We start from the raw sequence: 17033 nt of genomic DNA on the forward strand, positions 1-17033 counted from the left end.
GCTGGGGCGATGTGAAGGGCCCCAGGTTCCCTATCTCCCCACCTAAAATAAAGGCCACAATTCTATACTTACATACCTGGTTGAACGTTCTATAGAACTCAAAATGCCTTACTTCCAAGTTGGCTTGTATAGGATTGCATTCTAAATCCTCAGATATTAAAGTGCTTCAAATCAGAAGTTGTTTAAACAAAACGAAAATTGCAAAGGGAGCATCTCTCAACAGATGAACCTCCACATTCCTTGAGAACTTTAGGGGAAGACTTGAAGCATTCCTCCGTGCTCTGAGAAGTGTCTTCCTCCTTTCTTCTCGTACCCAATGCTTTCTGGATTTTCGTTTCCATCGAACCCCCAATTTTGCCTTATTATTTAGGAAAAGCTTTGTTGTTTCTGCCAGAAACAATGTCTTATTTAAATGGTTCGGAGCTTTTCTTCAAGGGTTCAGCAGTTGTACTATTTGCTTTTGATATTGTTTGCAAGATTTTATGTTTATGCAACTGCCCAAAGTTATAGAAGCTTACCTCTAGGAATGCAATTCACAAATATAATAAATATTGTTGTCACTGCACAAAACATTGTGTACCTACAGGCAGCAGCATAGCTAGTCGCTCAGCTGCCTGGTGTGTGGGTGTGTCCTGCAGCTGGGGGCAGGATGAGCCACCCAGGGAGGCAGGGCTATCCATCCATGGGGGTGGGACGAGCCTCTCCAATGCTTGGAGCCTCTCCTCTGCCTCCCCCTCAGATGTAGGGTGGCTGAGGGAGAGGCAGTAGGCAGAGGCAAGTCCCACGCTGCTGTTTCAGGCAGTGCGGAACCTGCAGACGCCTAAGCCACCACATCACTCCTAAAAAGTTTCGTGAGCCCAATTTTGTAATTTAAAAAAAAACTCATTTTGTCACACACACCCCGTAATGACACTCGGGGCATACTGCACCCCTTGCACCCTTCCTCCGGCACTGCCTACAGGGTAGTGATGTCCCCATTGTAACCAATTCGGTTGACATATTTGCCACAATCTCAGCACAGCATTCTGCTGGACCATTCTATTTTGTTGAATTTCTATTGAGATGTGCTGGTAGAATCCATGTAAAGAAGGTGCAAGGGAAATGAAACCGCAACTGAGAAAAGCTTTAGGCAATGGCTTCATTTTGGCATAATACTAAACCATGACTTAGCTTTGCAAGAACAAGCTGCACAGAGCCTCAGGCTCATTTGCCCCCTTCTCCATCCTCCAGCACACCTGCAAGGAGTTTGGAAGCTTTTGATTCCATTTTAGATTAATTACAGGTTATTGTCAACACCTCAGCTCAGTTTTACTGTTGTCAACCTTAACAAGAAAAGCTAATATGCTTTCAGGGGGTGAGTGGTGGAAAGCATGACCACTCTTGCCACCTCATGAAAAAAGAGACAGTGAATGGAGGGGGGATTCAGGAGGTTTGTGGGTACTCATCATCATCAAACCTTTTATTGGCATCACATACAAACATCCATAGCAAATCAATACAGAATTCCCACCTTCCCAGTGACACAAAACATTTGTCAAATGAAAGAGGCAAAACAGTCTAACATTACATCTCTAGGTTTCCAGGGAGATCAAATGTCTGCAACGTGTTTTGATGACAAAAAACCAGATAAAGATATTTAGCCACTAACTAGGTGAGCTCCTGATTATTCCCCAATAATAGAAAATGTATGACCTCTAACTCTGGTTTCCATTTGGGGATGCAGAGTTGATCTAGGAACTGCTGGCGGAGATCAACATATAATTTACATTTAAGAACCATATGTGTAAGAGTTTCCACCTGATGGTCTTCACATGGGCAAATTCTTTCTCCTTCCACCATTCCCGAGAACCTTGTTGGTACTAGGCGAACTCCATAAGGGCACTATCTCACCCATGAGCACCATATTGGCAAACCTGGGTTTAGAATTAGGGTGACGTACTAAATGGAGAAGGCAGAGAGAGCCATGCCCTTGCCAAATCGTATTTCCATAAAGCTGAAACATTATTTCATATTACACCAGAGCACAGCCATAGAGTAATTAATTTGCAGCCCAGTCCTAGTCATATCTACTCCCAGATACACAGGTACAGAGTTTTACCATTAAAGAGTGTAATTATGAAGCTACATTGAAGCACAAGTGTTGAGTCTTATCAGAAAGTGCAAGCTGAATGCTTTCATTGTTACAGCTGGTACAGAAATTAATAGACCTGAGTAATCCATGGGTTTAATTAAGTATTGGACAATATAGTTATGTGCACAAAAGTGTTGGCTTCTAAAAGTATTTCAAGGAGTGTTCTTACATGTGCAGGGTTTCCTACCCATATTCCCAGTAGCCCCCCCTCCTTGTTATGAGAGGATTACCTCCCCGTGGCCATTGCTGCAGAACTGTTGAGATAGCTACATCACCATGATGATACATGTTTTGTCCTTTCAGAAAGATTCTTTGGGTCTTCTTTTGTTGTGTTTCCCACCTCCATTTCAGGTCATTTTGCCCTATTCAGCAGCTTTAGTTGGAAGAATAATAACGCAGTGCACAACAGTATTCAGAAATATTCAGATGATACTATTGTAAGGTATGTACAATATTGTTCTAAAAATGAGAGAACTGCTGTAAATTGATTCCCTAATACTGCCAGTCAATTTAAAGACTCCTCTGAAATGACTTGCAACATCAGGAAGTTCAGTTCTCAGAAGGAAATCAAATAAAATTAGCTTCCCAAATCTCACATGGAAGCAAAAACTAAGTGCTATGAGTGACAAAGAAAAACCCTTTGAGTTTTTTTATATGAAATAATAGGTGGAAATAATGCATTGTGACTGAAGTTTAAATTAATGTGAATAAGTTCTAAGTGAACAAGTTCACCTGTTACTCATTCCAGAATTGTATAAACATGGGTCATCTTCAATGAAGTTGTTTGATGCTTGTTATATATTGCCTTCCTATTGTATGTTTTCAGGCACGTATCTTTTTAGTCACTGGATGCCAGCAATTGCAGAGCTTTTAGCAACAAGCAGCCAATGATTAATATTGAATGTACAGATTGACACTAACGAAATGTTAGTGTTTTACACCAAACTGTGGAACTACAGCTCCTTAATTTTTAATACATTCAGTCCAACTTGGGGCACATTTGTAAGAAAAGTTTCATTTGACTCTGGCTTGATTTAAATTATTAGTGTTGTGCTTTCTGACAAGAGATGGCATGCAGATTTCTGGCTTTGAAATCCCTCCTCTGCACTTCCCCATGTGTTCCCAGCATTTCCTGTTTGCAGCCAGAACTGTGTCTGTCAAGTCTTTGTCAAAATATGTTTGTTCTCCACAACAGCCGAATCCCCAGTGGGCAGTAGCCAGTTATGTGCAGCCAGTAAGTCTCTATGAAGGAAAATACAATGAAGGTTGGACAAGAAATTCAAAAGACACAAACACAGTATGCTTCTGATATTTTCAGCTTTGGGGACTTCTAGGTAGAACCAAAATCCTTGGGGGGGATGGACAACCAACCATGGTTTTGAAGTATTTACACAGAACTTTACTGTTAGATTAAAACCTAAGTCTACAGAACCTCAGCTTTCATCTGCATGCAGTGTTTTTGAAGAGAAGCAGAGAGATCCTGTTTAGATGCCAGAATTAGGTGGGTGGAGGAAAGGAAAAATAATTTCTGCAAAAGAGAAGAAGGAAGGTTGCATTGCAGTTTGATGCCTATATTCTGCCCTGACTCAACAGTTCCTTGTTCCATGTGTGGTTTGCCCCTAAATGGCAGTCTTTTCACTTCAGCAATGATACAGGTTGATTAACTCACAAAGGATGCATGGGCAGACCTTGTGTAATGTTTAAGTAAATGAAGAAATGTCAGCTCATGTGATGTTCTATATGCACATCAAGTGAAGCTTTTCAGAATCACAAATGCATAAAGACGTTTTTTTAAAGGTTAAAATTAGCCACCTAAAAATACAATTGAAATCTACTAGTTAGTATTATATACCCCCACACACCCAGACAAAGACATTTTTGAGCTGTGAGAATTTCAAAGGGCAGTCCTTTGGTTTATTCTCCTTTGGGTAACAAAGTGTTGGTGCCTCTGGAAGAAGCAGCAAGTCCTTGGAGAACAGCTTGAGCAGCACTTTCTCTTATGGCAGAACTGCCAATTCCAGTCAACTACAGCTAGCAAATATTAGTGCCTCTCCCCTCCTTCTCAAAATGCACACTCTAACTTTCTATTTGTATATCTTGAAGGTTGAGGCCCTAGCTTTGCAGATGAAGTACCAAGTATCCACAACCATGAAGAAAATTTAATATTCTTTTGTTAAGGCTTTGACTGCTCTTTCACAGTAATCAAATAAGCCAAACTCAGAGGAATATACCAGGGAATGAGGAGTGTGTTGCTATTGCACGTGTACACACACTCTCCCTCTGCCTACAAGGAAATGCCATGAAAAGAAAAGTAAACTCTGAAGAAAAGTCAACTCTGAGGAAGGAAAGTGATAGGAGACAATGGAACTAAGGCATTTCTGAAGTTAGAGAATTTCATTCCAAAAGGTATCAAGAGATATTCAGCCCTTTTGATAAGACTAAAAACTACATTTCAAAAGGCCCAAACTTTTTATTCTTTCTTTGCCAGATTATGATTATGTAATCAAGCTAACAGACCCAGGAAGACTTCTGACAGTGTGATTCAAGATCAAACATGTTCCAGATAATTAGTGAGGCACATACATTATTCTTTTATACTTATAATGTATTTGATGAAGGAAGAAATTAAAAATGGATGAGTGGGGCTTTTGTGGGGGTGATGACACTTTGATCTGTTTTGTATCCAAGTCCAGTTAAAAAGTATTCTATTAACTTTAAGTTCCATTTTGATGTAAAAATACTAATAATATCATTTTTCATTAAAAATATATCTTGAAAGCATAATTGACTTCTCATGGATTTAGAACTTGTGTTAAAGTTCAGGAGCTTTAAGCTTTAAGGATTTAACCATATTTTCATCCCAACATACTTAAAGTACACACAGGTCTGTTCTTTTTGTTTTTCATTTTGTAATAGTGTTTGGAATCTGACATTTCAAGAGTAAAGAAAGAAAGCAAAGTTGCTTTGCGTCTCCTTACAGGAAAGATAAAAAAAATAAGAAAAAGTTTTTAAAAATAAATGTGGGAGGAATACACACACACACACACAAATATATATATAGACTGTGTATTTCAGGGGAGGAAAAGCTATGACCTTCCAGATGTTGTAGGACTCCAACTCTCATCAGTTTTGCAAGCATGACTATTGGTCAAGTATGATGGGCATTGTAGCCTAGCAACACTTGGAGGGCCACAAGTTTCCCATCCCTGGTATATTTGATTCTTTACACTACTGATAATAAATAGCTGAAATTACATTTTTGATCCTATTCCATTACTTTCTGACCTTCAAGAAAAATACTGTCATTTTCTTGCTCCTCCTCCCAAAATTGTATTCTTAGTGACTTGCGATCTTGGCCAAGTGGGATTCTTTCCACAGTATTAGACTGCTAGCAGTTGGTCAATAAACTAGACCCTAGTTATGTAATATCCATGTTAAATCCCAGTGGAGCATTGCTGTAACTGTTTTCACCTCAAGGAGGTGTGCAGAGTCAGATATTTTGTTTTGTTTTTTCATGTTCTCACAAATGACTGTTGATATTGATTCTACCCTACTGCTGAAACCATTGTTTTCTGGCTATAGGAAGGACATTTCCCTAAGGAAAACATGATGGCTTAAAGTTATAATCATTGAAATCCTGAAACATGAGAAAGAGAAGTGATATTTGGAAAAGTAGGTGGGTGGGTGTGTTGGTGGTGGTGGGTCTGTTAAGTTTAGGACTCAATTTTTACTCAAAAGTAGCCATGCACTCCATTGTTAAAATGCAGGTGATCCTGCTAAAGGTTCTTAAGATGCAAAATGTGACTGACAAAAATCCATTTCTGCACCTTACCAACTAAAAACTTTCATAGGAGCATGTATAAAATAAAATGGTGATAATGTATGGCCTGCTTCCTGTGTAACCTTTGTGCTACAGAAGAAAATGGTTCCATTTTATTACATATACTTTATGCTAAAGGGAAATATAAAGATTTCAAATTGTTGAAGTTATCTTTGTCTATGGTGATTTAAAGTTCATCCTCTCTTTCATAACAATGAAAAAGAAATATTTGCAATATTTAGCTTTGTTTTATGCTATTGAAATAAAACAACTTTTGAATTTTAAAAATGATTAATTTCCAAGTAGAAGGAATATGACTTTGGCACAGTCCCAAATTAGGAAAAGATAAAGTAGTGTCTACTCTGGAGACATTCTAGGTGAGCATATGTATATAAGGTTCTGAATTTAAAGAAAAATCTATTTTAGGTATCTTAGATAGGCTGTACATAAATACATAACCTGGTGAATTAAAAGAAAATGCTGTTTTAATGGTATGCAGAAGTCCTAGGTATCCTAGTACATAGTATATCTGGGAATTAAATGACATTTTTTTAAAAAATGCTTAAAGAATGTTGATGGTACTTGCACCTACAGAAAGGGGGTAGGGTGACAAAAGGGTCTTGTGCTGGTCCCAGGGGGAGGTTACCATGGGGCGAGGTCCAGGACCTGAGTTGAGGGTCGGCAGTCAGTCCTCCACGGGCAAAGCGGGGTCCAGGGCGAGGAGCAGGGCAAGGACAGGAACTCTCGAGGAACAGGACAGGGTGCTGGCCGAAACAGCTCTTCAATGACGTTGCTCCCACAACCTGGGACCGGGCTGACTGGCCTTTATCTTCTCTGAGGCCAGGGGCAGTCCCGGCCCCCAGGAGACCCGCCTTTCCTGGCCTTAAGGCGAGCACTCCTCCTGGGAGAAACCAGTTCCCTTTGCCTCTCTGCCCTGAGCCTCTGCAGCTCAGGAGAGGCTGGAGGGTTAATGGGCCCAGGGGGAGACTCACCTTCCCCTGACAGGGCTGGGAGAGGCACACCTGTAGGCACTGTGTCTTCAATCACCTCCGGAGCCAGAGAAGATTCACCTGGTGCCTGCTCCTGAGGATCCGGCACAGGTGCAGGTGCTTCAGATCCAAGGCCCTGCCCCAGTTCAGCCGGCCCTGGGGGCGGGGACTCCTGTGCAGGCTGGGGTTCCTCCGGTTCAGCCTCTGAATTGGATTCCCAGGCCACCACAGGTCTAAAGAAACCTGATGTTAGGCAGACTGCATTTATACATGTGTACAAAGAGGCAGAGGAGCTGTCTCACCCACTCCCAGCAATGTATGGCTTCCCTCAGCTTTGGTCCTGACAACTACAGATTAAGTCTAGACATCTGAGCTGGGGAATATGTGCCCAGGCTTTTTCAGAGCAGATGATAATATGCCTAACATAACTCTGGAGTGAAGCAGTGACCCAGACACACAGAGAATGAAGGGCCAAAGGAAGTACCAGACCCAAACACCATGACTGACCCCCCAAATGCTTGATCCTGAAATGCTTGAGAGCCACCCCCAAGCCTGAAGTCCCTGACCCAAAGATTTCAGTTCCAACAAGAGGCCAACATATTCATCTCCAAGAACCTTTCACTCCATGATCCCAGTGCACCAACACAGACCGCATGCCAGGCTTGAGCATCCACATAGCTGTCCCTTTAGCTGCCCCATAATCCTGTGTAAGCCTGAGAAATGTAGTCAAGTTCAGAGATCATAAAGGGCTCAGCTGGAAAGAAGTTATTGTTGCAACAAACTGCTTATTAGGCTCTGTCCAGGGTCCTGGACAACCTGCTAATAGTCTCCCATGACTTCATGGCTTGTCTCTTTCCTGCTTGTCCTCTCTTTGTGCTCCAGACTGCTTTCTGGATTTGTACCCTCCTGACCCACCTGTGGTCCTGCTTTGCAAAAACAGAATATGTAGGTTGGGGCTGGGCAAAACTGTGCATCATCTGCGGCCGGGTCAACGGCATAATCCCACTGCACATTTGCACACATGTTGCCCCTTGGTGCAAATGTGAAGCTGGCTAAAATGAGGCTATCAATCAAATCAGATTGAGACAATGAATATTTGTATGCCAGTTGGGAGTAGAGGTGTTGTAAATAAAAATATGCCCTTTTCCCTTATGAGGTATCCAAGAGCCCATATAGAGTCCTTACATAGGTTCCCTATTGGTAGGAGAAAATAACAGAGGCCAACCAGAGAATATTGAGAAGCAAAGCAGCTAGTAAGCTTGATCTTTATTGATCTGTTGCAACAGGGTACTCCCCTCACAAGCAGGAGAGGAAGAGGACCCCCAAAATTGCTGTGCAAGGGCTTATAAAGACTTTTTGAAATTCCCATCCTGTAGATCAAGACCACCCCCAGAAACATTATGCATACATCACAGAAGGGGTGTAACCTAAGACCACCCCTCAGATACATCCCACCTACATCACAAAAATTTAAATGTTGTTTTTCTCTTGTCCTTGTTTATCTCCTGTCTGGCAGGTTACTTGATTGGATTTCCTGGGGAGCCTGGCTATTCTTTTGTAGTGGTAAAATACTTATTTCCTGGGCCAGGTCACAGGCTCACACCTTATTCATATCTTAAATGTGTCCTTAAGACAGGATTTGTGAGGAAAGCGACAATGGGGAGACTTTTCCAGTTTGACCTTGCAGAGAAAACCTTTGGGCAGTTTAGGAATCAAAATGGTTCCAGGTTGGCCTTCCTGTGTTGATCTATGTATGTGCGGTTATGAACATTGCCATATATCTAAGACCATAAAATTCCTATCACAGAGGGAAACTGAGGTCAAAGGAAATTCATCTGCTCAAGTCTTAAACACCTTACAGAAACCTTGGGGGGGGGATTATGGCACATTTTCCATCTCTAGAACTCTTAGTTAAAATACTTCCCTCCTCTCTATAGCTAAAACCTGTATGTCTGGGGTGGCAGTCCTTTAGCATTATATACACAGCAGAAGATCTCAAGAGGAGAGGGGAAATGTGGTCTTTATCTCTTCCCCATTACTGAAACTCACCCCCTTCCCAAGAGGCTCTGTTCCAGACTGCCTGGAGCCATGCACAGCATGACTCCTTTTAGGGCATAGGAATACACTAACATTTTGTTACAGGTCCCACTGGTAGAATTATAATACTGGTCTCCCATGGACTATGTAGGGGGGTGAGATATATTGTTTGCCCTCCACTAGCCTGTAAACAGCACTGAAAATTTTATAAAAATGAAAAACAAAACACAACTTCCAACAGATTTATGTAATGTGGCTGCTACTTATGACTTCAGGATCAGATATCGGGATTATGAAGAAACAAATATGTTCAGAACAGTTAGTCTGTGCCTAGGAGCGGTTATGTGGCATCATTTTTGCTTTGATTGGACCCATCCTCATTAAATTACTAAATGAATGCATAGCATCATAATCCATTATTAGCAAATGAACATAACACAAATACGTTTTAATTAGCTCACCGAAAGATTAGAATATTTTAGTTACAGTGTAATTATTAGAGCTATGAATATGGAAAGCACACAGCAGGGAATTAAAGGGAAACCTTTTGGCAAAACATGAAGATCTATAGTTGTGAATCTTGAGGGAATTAAGCCCTTTCCTGTTGGAGTTCAAGATTATTATTATTATTATTGTAGAAAATATCCAAAGTACCAAGCTGTCATGAGCCCCATAGCAGGCAGAAACTTGGGCTCCAATCATGATGAGAAAAGGCCAGTCAACTCAGAAGTTTCAGCAGCAAAGGCCTTGTAAAAGCTAGACTCAGAAGCAAAGCCTGTCCACCAAAAGATCCTTGAACAGAGGTCCCAGAGACTGCACCCACTGAGATCCTCAAAGGATGAAAACATCCTCACCTGGCGGCCCCTCACTGATCACCATCACAAGTCAGGAGCCAAGAGCAGATGGAGTGCCCTTTAAGTTCAACATTCTCCAAGAGATGTGAGGTCCTTCCTGAGAGGGGTTTCCCAGATCAAGATCTAGAAAAGCCTCACTTGGACTTCAAGCCTTGTTGGAGCAAGTTGCTTACTTGGCTTTTTCCATGGCCCCAGAGTCCCATCTTTATCTGTACCTCCTTGAGTTGACCTGGTGTGTCCTGTAGGCTCCTGCTCCAGATCATGATGGAACACCAACACAAAAGGGATCCTCTTCTGGAACACAAAAAGTCACATGCAACCAAGATATTACTTAAATGTTTTAGTAAAGTACGGTTATTTAGTAAAGTATGCAAATAACAAAATTGATTGAAACACATGGCTATTTAATAATAAGTTGTTTGTAGCTCTGAGCTAAGCCTCATTTAAGAATGAGGGAGGGGAGGGGAAAATAGGTAACTGAAACTGGAGGCCATTTTTTATCATGGGGGCTGGGGTTACTACTGGTAGCAGTGGCAACCAACTCCCTCATCATTTAATCCCTCACAACATTCCTGTAATATGAGTTAGGCTAAGAGTCCAAGGTCTCCCAATGAGCTTCATGGCTGAGTGGGAATTGATTGATTGATTGAGTTTATAAACCGCCCTATACCCAGAGGTCTGAATTGAGTCCCAGACAAGAGTGGGGGCACCAAAATTTGATGCAGCTTTATACCCCACATGATGTTGTTCTGATATTGAAAGTATGACCTGATTAGATCATAAAGAAGCATGAGAACAACCTGGGCCTACCATGAGGCATAGGGAAGCAACCACCTCAGACAGCTGGTTTTCTGTGGGCAGCAAATTGCTAATTGAGTCATGTATTTGTGTTTTTACTGCCAAGGAAGGGGAGAGGTGCTTGTAGAATTTTAAAACTCTCCTTGTTTATTATGCCCTATGACTTAGAATCTAACTCTTTGATGGGTGATTTTATGTTCTGCCTTAGGCTGCAATATGTTGTGGGCTGGCTCTAGCTAAAAGCACCGCTGTGCTTAGAACTGGAAGCAGGAAAACATAGCTATGGCGGAGAAGGACAGAAAGTAGCCAAAAAACAGAGCTGTGGTGCCCAGGAGGGTCTGGTAGTTTGTTTTCCCAACCTAGCATGATTCTCTGTTGAATTTGATTGAAGAACTCCCAGTTAGTGTGTGCATGTATTGAGGGCATGAATTCCTTTCAGAGTAAAAGGATTACTGCTGAAGAAGGTATTCAAACAGTGACTCTAATATAATGTGCTAGACTCTCATAAAATTTACAATACTTGCTGAGTAATTAAACAGCACTGATCGCAGGAATTCTTTAATGAGCAGAGAGAGAAAGCACCATTTCATTTTGCAGCTTCATGGACATTTCTGCTAATAAGAAATTAGGATTCTGTAAACAGGCAGCTGGGTGCTGCCAATAACTGTTTTTAATGGTGAAGCTATTCTACTGCATCGCAGTTACATGAGGAATCTATTTACTTTTCCAATTTCCTCAAAATATTATGTTACATTTTTGCATATTTATGCAGTCAGTTTCTCTGAAAAAGAGTTCTCTTTGCAATGATTATGACAGGCAGCTTCAGCTGAGAATGCAAAGCAGACTCACTAATAAAGAGCTTGAGTACTTTTCTAGCCATCTGTTCTGGAACAATCTGACTTCACCATGGCCTCATTTCGTTGTGTTGTTGCTTAAGGGGACTCCACTGTAAATAATACCCAACAATTATTGAGGGTGGGTGGGTTGTATGCATCTAGCGAAGAGATCAATGTGCTAACACCATTTATGTTTACAAGCTTAAAGATTGAAGAACTGATATGTTATATTACAGATCTTCAAACCCCAAAATATTGGGGTACAATGCTCTCCATTTTAGATTTTAAAAAGCTTCTGTATTGTGAACACAGGTAACAAAACATCAATAAATAGATGTGCATTTGTATAAAAGCCTGAAAACTATAATCCATTAAACGATTAATCTGGATTACTTGGATTTAAACCAGCTTCTATCTGCACCATCTGAGTATGGCTTGAACTGGAATTCATTCACAGCAAACATGCATGGCGATTTTCACTCCTGAGCAAGCAGGTACATCAATTTTAAGTTAACACACTGCATTTTGGGTTGTAGTTTCTATGGGCAAAACATTCTAAGAAATAACTGAGGGTTCATCCCAGTAGCAGCTGTGAAGTCCTGCCTGGGTGCTACGATATCCAACAAGGGAATGCTAGAAACATCATTTGAATTACATATACTTCTCAAGAGGATCTTAGCACATAGCATAGCACTGTAGAGTTGGAAGGGACCCTGAGGATCATCTAGTCCAACCCCCTGCAATGCAGGAATATGCAGCTGGGATCTCTCACATTAGCAACAACAAGCCAGCCATACAGTCTTCTTTGCTAAATCTCAATGTTGTTGTTGTTGCTCATGTAAAAAATTATGTAGAAAAGCCAACAAAATTCCAGTAAGATGCTGTAAGCTTTGCTTCACATTAAAGAAAATGATGTTTCATTTCCTTTACCTCTTTTTGGTGCTGGACTTTCTCTATAGTGTCATTTGACCCTGCAATGTTTTGCTTCCCCATAGGAACCATCTTATCCTGCATGCTCCAAACAGATCTGTGCTTTTAGTAGTCCCCCACAGAAGAGAAGCACAACCCATGTCAATGAAGAGTCCATTTTCAAATTCACAAATCACAATTGAGCATGAGCTTGCTTGCACAAATATTTGAAGCTGAAAGGGGGTCAAATTTGAGGATCACATATTTGCTGATCTTATGTGAGAAAAAGCAGGTACTGTTCTAATGAGGATTAACGCAATATATATTGTATTCTGTATTTCTGGGGCTGACAAAACCATGCCCTAACATTTCGGAGAAGAGGAAGCTTAATAAGAGCACTACTTGAACTCTTCAGTATTATCATGACTCAGAAAGGTTGTTTAGAATCAGAGTAGTATGTACCGTCAATTGATGGCAGTTTATTATGTGTGACATGATAAAGTCTTGATCCTTCAAAAGCTTGCATTGTTTGCTCCAGGACTACAATGGCAGATGAATTTGTTTTTGCTTTTCATAACAGCAGATGAAAAGATTTTGTTTCCTACTCTGCTAGTAGCAAAAATAATGGATGTTCTTCAAACTAATGTTCAGATGGAGCAAACACAGGGAACTGATTATTAACTTCTCAGCAGGGAAGGTGCTGTTACAATCTAAAGGCTTCCAGATTTCTTTCCTTATGTGATTTGTTATGAGACATATGGTACTCTGCCTTCTTTGTGCCTATTTTTTTGTCAGATTTCAGTGGCACATCCACACTGGGGGCCTTTAGGCTTGGTCTAATAATCCAAATGTATTAAGGCCAGTGCTTTTTTCTGGGGGGACGCAGGGGTATGCATACTCCTAAACATTTTGTGAATCTAAGTTTGGCCTCATTGAGGGGCAGTGTTTCAATATGAGTAGGAAATTGAGAGTACCCCTAAACATTTTTTTAGAAAAAAAGCACTGATTAAGGCGGATATTTCTAACAACCCATGGTGGCTAAAGCACATCTTCTAAAAAATTCAGGGAGGATTTAAAGAGGTTACTGTATCTTGGGTAAATATTTAATTCAGACCTCGTTGGCTTCGTTCAGGTCTTATCTTTCCACGAGTGGGTGATAAATCAGAGCAGGCTTTGGAAGAGAGAGTAATGAAGACCTCTGGAGCAGCAGCCAGGTCATGTCCAAAGCGGAAGAGCTGTGGCTCAATGATGGAGCATGTGCTTTGCATTCAGACAGTTCCAGGTGTTGTCAGAGAGCTGGAAAAGACTCCCATCTGAATCCCTCCCTATCAGTGTTGTTGCCAGATGGCTGCTGCCAATGAGTATTGATAGTAACATTGATCTACTTTGGTAAATGGCAGCTTTCTATGTTGATGCATAAGCTAGCGGAGACATTCTAGGATCTGGTCACAGATCTCTCGTCCGCCTTACTATATTATTAAACACCATAACATATGACTAAAGCAAATAACAATAAATTCATCAAAATACTACAATTCAGTAAAATCACAATAATTCAGAAAACCAGAAAGAGCTGCTGAGCATTCTGGCTGCGGCATCTTTCATCCCATTGATTGCCAGGGTTGATTTGACTATTCTGGCTGGCTAGGCAGGTGTCTGCTTCCACCCTCACCATTCCATGTGTGTCCCTCCCAAAGCTCTGTGCTTGGTGGAAGAGGACAACCAGCCCAGATAGGTTGCATATGTGTGTGAATAAACCAGATATCCTAAAGACACAATAGTCTCCACTGTCCATCACTCCAAAGAAACCGAACCCTGGATAAGCACCTGGTACCCCTAGAATCTTGCACAACTCGGAGATTGGGGTGGTGTGCAACATTATTATTATCGGTGCTTTTTCTGAGGGGACACAGGGCTATGCATACCCCTAAACATTTTGTGAATCTAATGGGAGAAGAAACTAAAAATTTTAGTTTCTTCTCTAGCATTGTGAATCGTCAGTTCTGTTGAATAGCACAGTGAATCGTCAGCTCCATTGCTACCCCCGATGGTGGCCTCATTTCCTGTCACAGTGTTTCCCAAGTCTCAGGCGGAAACGAGCATTTAATGTGTGAAGTAGGAGTTGGAATCTAGCACGGTTATTGGTCAGTTTTGTATTTACCACCTCCGATGGACACCAACAGCAAGCAGAGAAATCAGGAAGATGTTAGTGTACACAACCTCATGCCAATGTGGATGTTACTGTGAGCTGTCAACTATGTAATATGAGGTAATGCATGTTCCTTGTACTCTTGTCCATTTACTGTATTTATTTTTCCCAATTTGTACTATAAAATGGTGATTTTCTTGAGTCAAAATGAGAGTACCCCTAAACATTTTTTTAGAAAAGAGCACTGATGATGATGATGATGATGATTGATTGATTGGTCGTAGTGGTCCACTTGAACACACAATAAAATAATTGCCATACCTAATTTGTTGGCAAATGTAAAGGCCAACATAGAAGAATATGTATTATTTTTTGTGTGTTCATTAAGGCAAAAGTGATGTGCAGTAATCAGTGATGGTTTGTTATTCCCTTCCACCATTGAGTATCTTGCCTCACAGCATTACAAGAAAAAAGAAAGACAAACTTTAAAACGTACTTTTAATCTTTCCTTCTTTAAACTTTTGGTTATCTATGGGCCCCAGATAGAATCAATGCTTTGGGCAACTTCTGAACAGCATTCAGTTTGTTTGAAGCTTTTTACCTGCCTGGCATATTTTTGGGTCTATCCTCTTGTCTTGTGCTGTCTTCTCACCCATGAAGAACGAACAAAGGAGTCTGCTGTGCTTGGAGGCCCATTGATTCTTGCTCAGAGCATCAATCCAGTGAAAGGACCCACAAGAGATCATGATCTAAAACGGAGGAGAATAAAACAAAGAACTGAGAAAACATTTTAAAATTATATGGCTTAAGTCTATGATTTCCCTTTCTCATGAAAAATGCAGTACCACTGGAAATAGTACCTTTTTACAAAAGGGAAATAAATATCCCTCAAATAAAAGCACAGGTTTTTGAATTGTGTTTTGAAACATGGATCGAACTTTTCAAATTGGGTACCCAAAAGGAAGCATGTTCAAGGAAATATTTGGCTCCAAGACTCCAGGCAGGAATTTTAGCTGTAATTGATCCCAAAGAAGCAAAACATAAAGGCAGCAGTAAGGAATTATTTACTAATAGTGGAATACAGAATGCAACCAGTTAATTTTTCAGCTTTTCCTGTGAATAGGATTTAAACTAGAGATGGAGAATCTCTGGTCTTCTAGGTTTTATTGGACCCCAATTCCCATCAGCCCCAGCCAGCATCACCAATATCCAGGGATGATGGCAGTGAAGTCCAGCAACATCTGGATGGCCACAAATTCCCCACAACTTAAATCAGATCACAGTTTGAAGATGGCTATGACAAGGAGATACAACAAGGACAATATGTATTAGCTTAATGGTACACCTGTGCTCCTAGGCAGTAGGCCTTTGATTACCAAGGAGTATGTTTGTTTGTTTGTTTGTTGTTTGTTTGTTTGTTTGTTGTTTGTTGTTTCATTTCTGTACCACCTTCATCTTACAAGGATCTCAAGGTGGTGTTCTCCTCCTCCCCATTTCATCATCACAACATCCCTGTGAGGTAGGTTAGGCTAAGAGATGGTAACTGGCCCAAGGTCCCCCAGTGAGTTTCATAGCTGAGTGAACCATTTTGCCATACTATTGCCTTCAAGCTATGTTGGTGGGCTATTGAGAAGCATCAGAATGGCTGCTGTGGAAAGCAAGATGTTTGACTAGATGGATCCTCAAGCTATCTAATAGGGCTCTTATATTCTATGATGTTGGTAGTAAAATGACTACAAATTGCTGCATCGGTGACCTGCCAAAATTGGCAAATCACAGTAAATGAAAATATAATGGGCTTGAAGCACAGATATTATGTGAATGCGCATCACCATATACTCTGCAGCAACAGCCAAGAATAATAGCATTTTTTAAAACACAGCTATTACATTAATCCAGAAATAACACGTTAAAATGCTAGGGATATTAATGTGGTGCATTGAGTTACTGAGAAAGGAACTCTCTATGAGTGATTTCAGTGTGAAGTAAGAGGAGGGATCAAGACTTCTGGGCCATAACCCAAATAAATACAAGGATAAAACAATTAATGTCTTCTGGTCATGATGATTACACACTATGGCCAGTATCAGTGCCAGTATGCCTCTGAATACTATTGTGCTCACGTCCTGTTTGTGGGCTTCCCATAGATATCTGGTTGGTCACTGTGGGGACAGAATACATGGGCCTTTGATCTGATTTAGCAATGCAAGAAATGCCATTTATTAATGCCTATTTTCTTATAATACCAGTTCTACATTGACATAGGAAACTTCCCTATACAAAGTCAAACCATGGATCCATCTTGCAGGGGGAAATCCAGAAGGCTGAGCTCAACAATGTTTCAGAGAAGTCTTTCCCAGCCCTATATGGAGATGCTGAGGATTGAATCTATGGCCTTTGCATGCAATGCATGCTCTCTACCACTGAGTCATAGCCGTTCCCTAGACCTGTGGTTATTACAGTTGCAAATCTTTGTGTTTGAAGTACAAGCCAAAGCAACTGCACTCAAT

General features: G+C 40.9%; 1 long non-coding RNA gene across 1 annotated transcript; it reads right to left on the reverse strand.

Moving 5' to 3' along the window:
* Nucleotides 1–9205: 9205 nt before the first annotated feature.
* On the reverse strand, nucleotides 9206–15266 carry LOC128416882 (uncharacterized). Its single transcript, XR_008331332.1, has 2 exons — nucleotides 15125–15266; nucleotides 9206–10125 (listed from the first exon to the last, which is right to left on the reverse strand). It is a non-coding gene; the product is annotated as an uncharacterized LOC128416882 (long non-coding RNA).
* Between the last annotated feature and the right edge of the window lie 1767 nt (nucleotides 15267–17033).

Source organism: Podarcis raffonei, chromosome 7, assembly GCF_027172205.1.
Source record: "Podarcis raffonei isolate rPodRaf1 chromosome 7, rPodRaf1.pri, whole genome shotgun sequence".
NCBI lineage: Eukaryota > Metazoa > Chordata > Lepidosauria > Squamata > Lacertidae > Podarcis > Podarcis raffonei.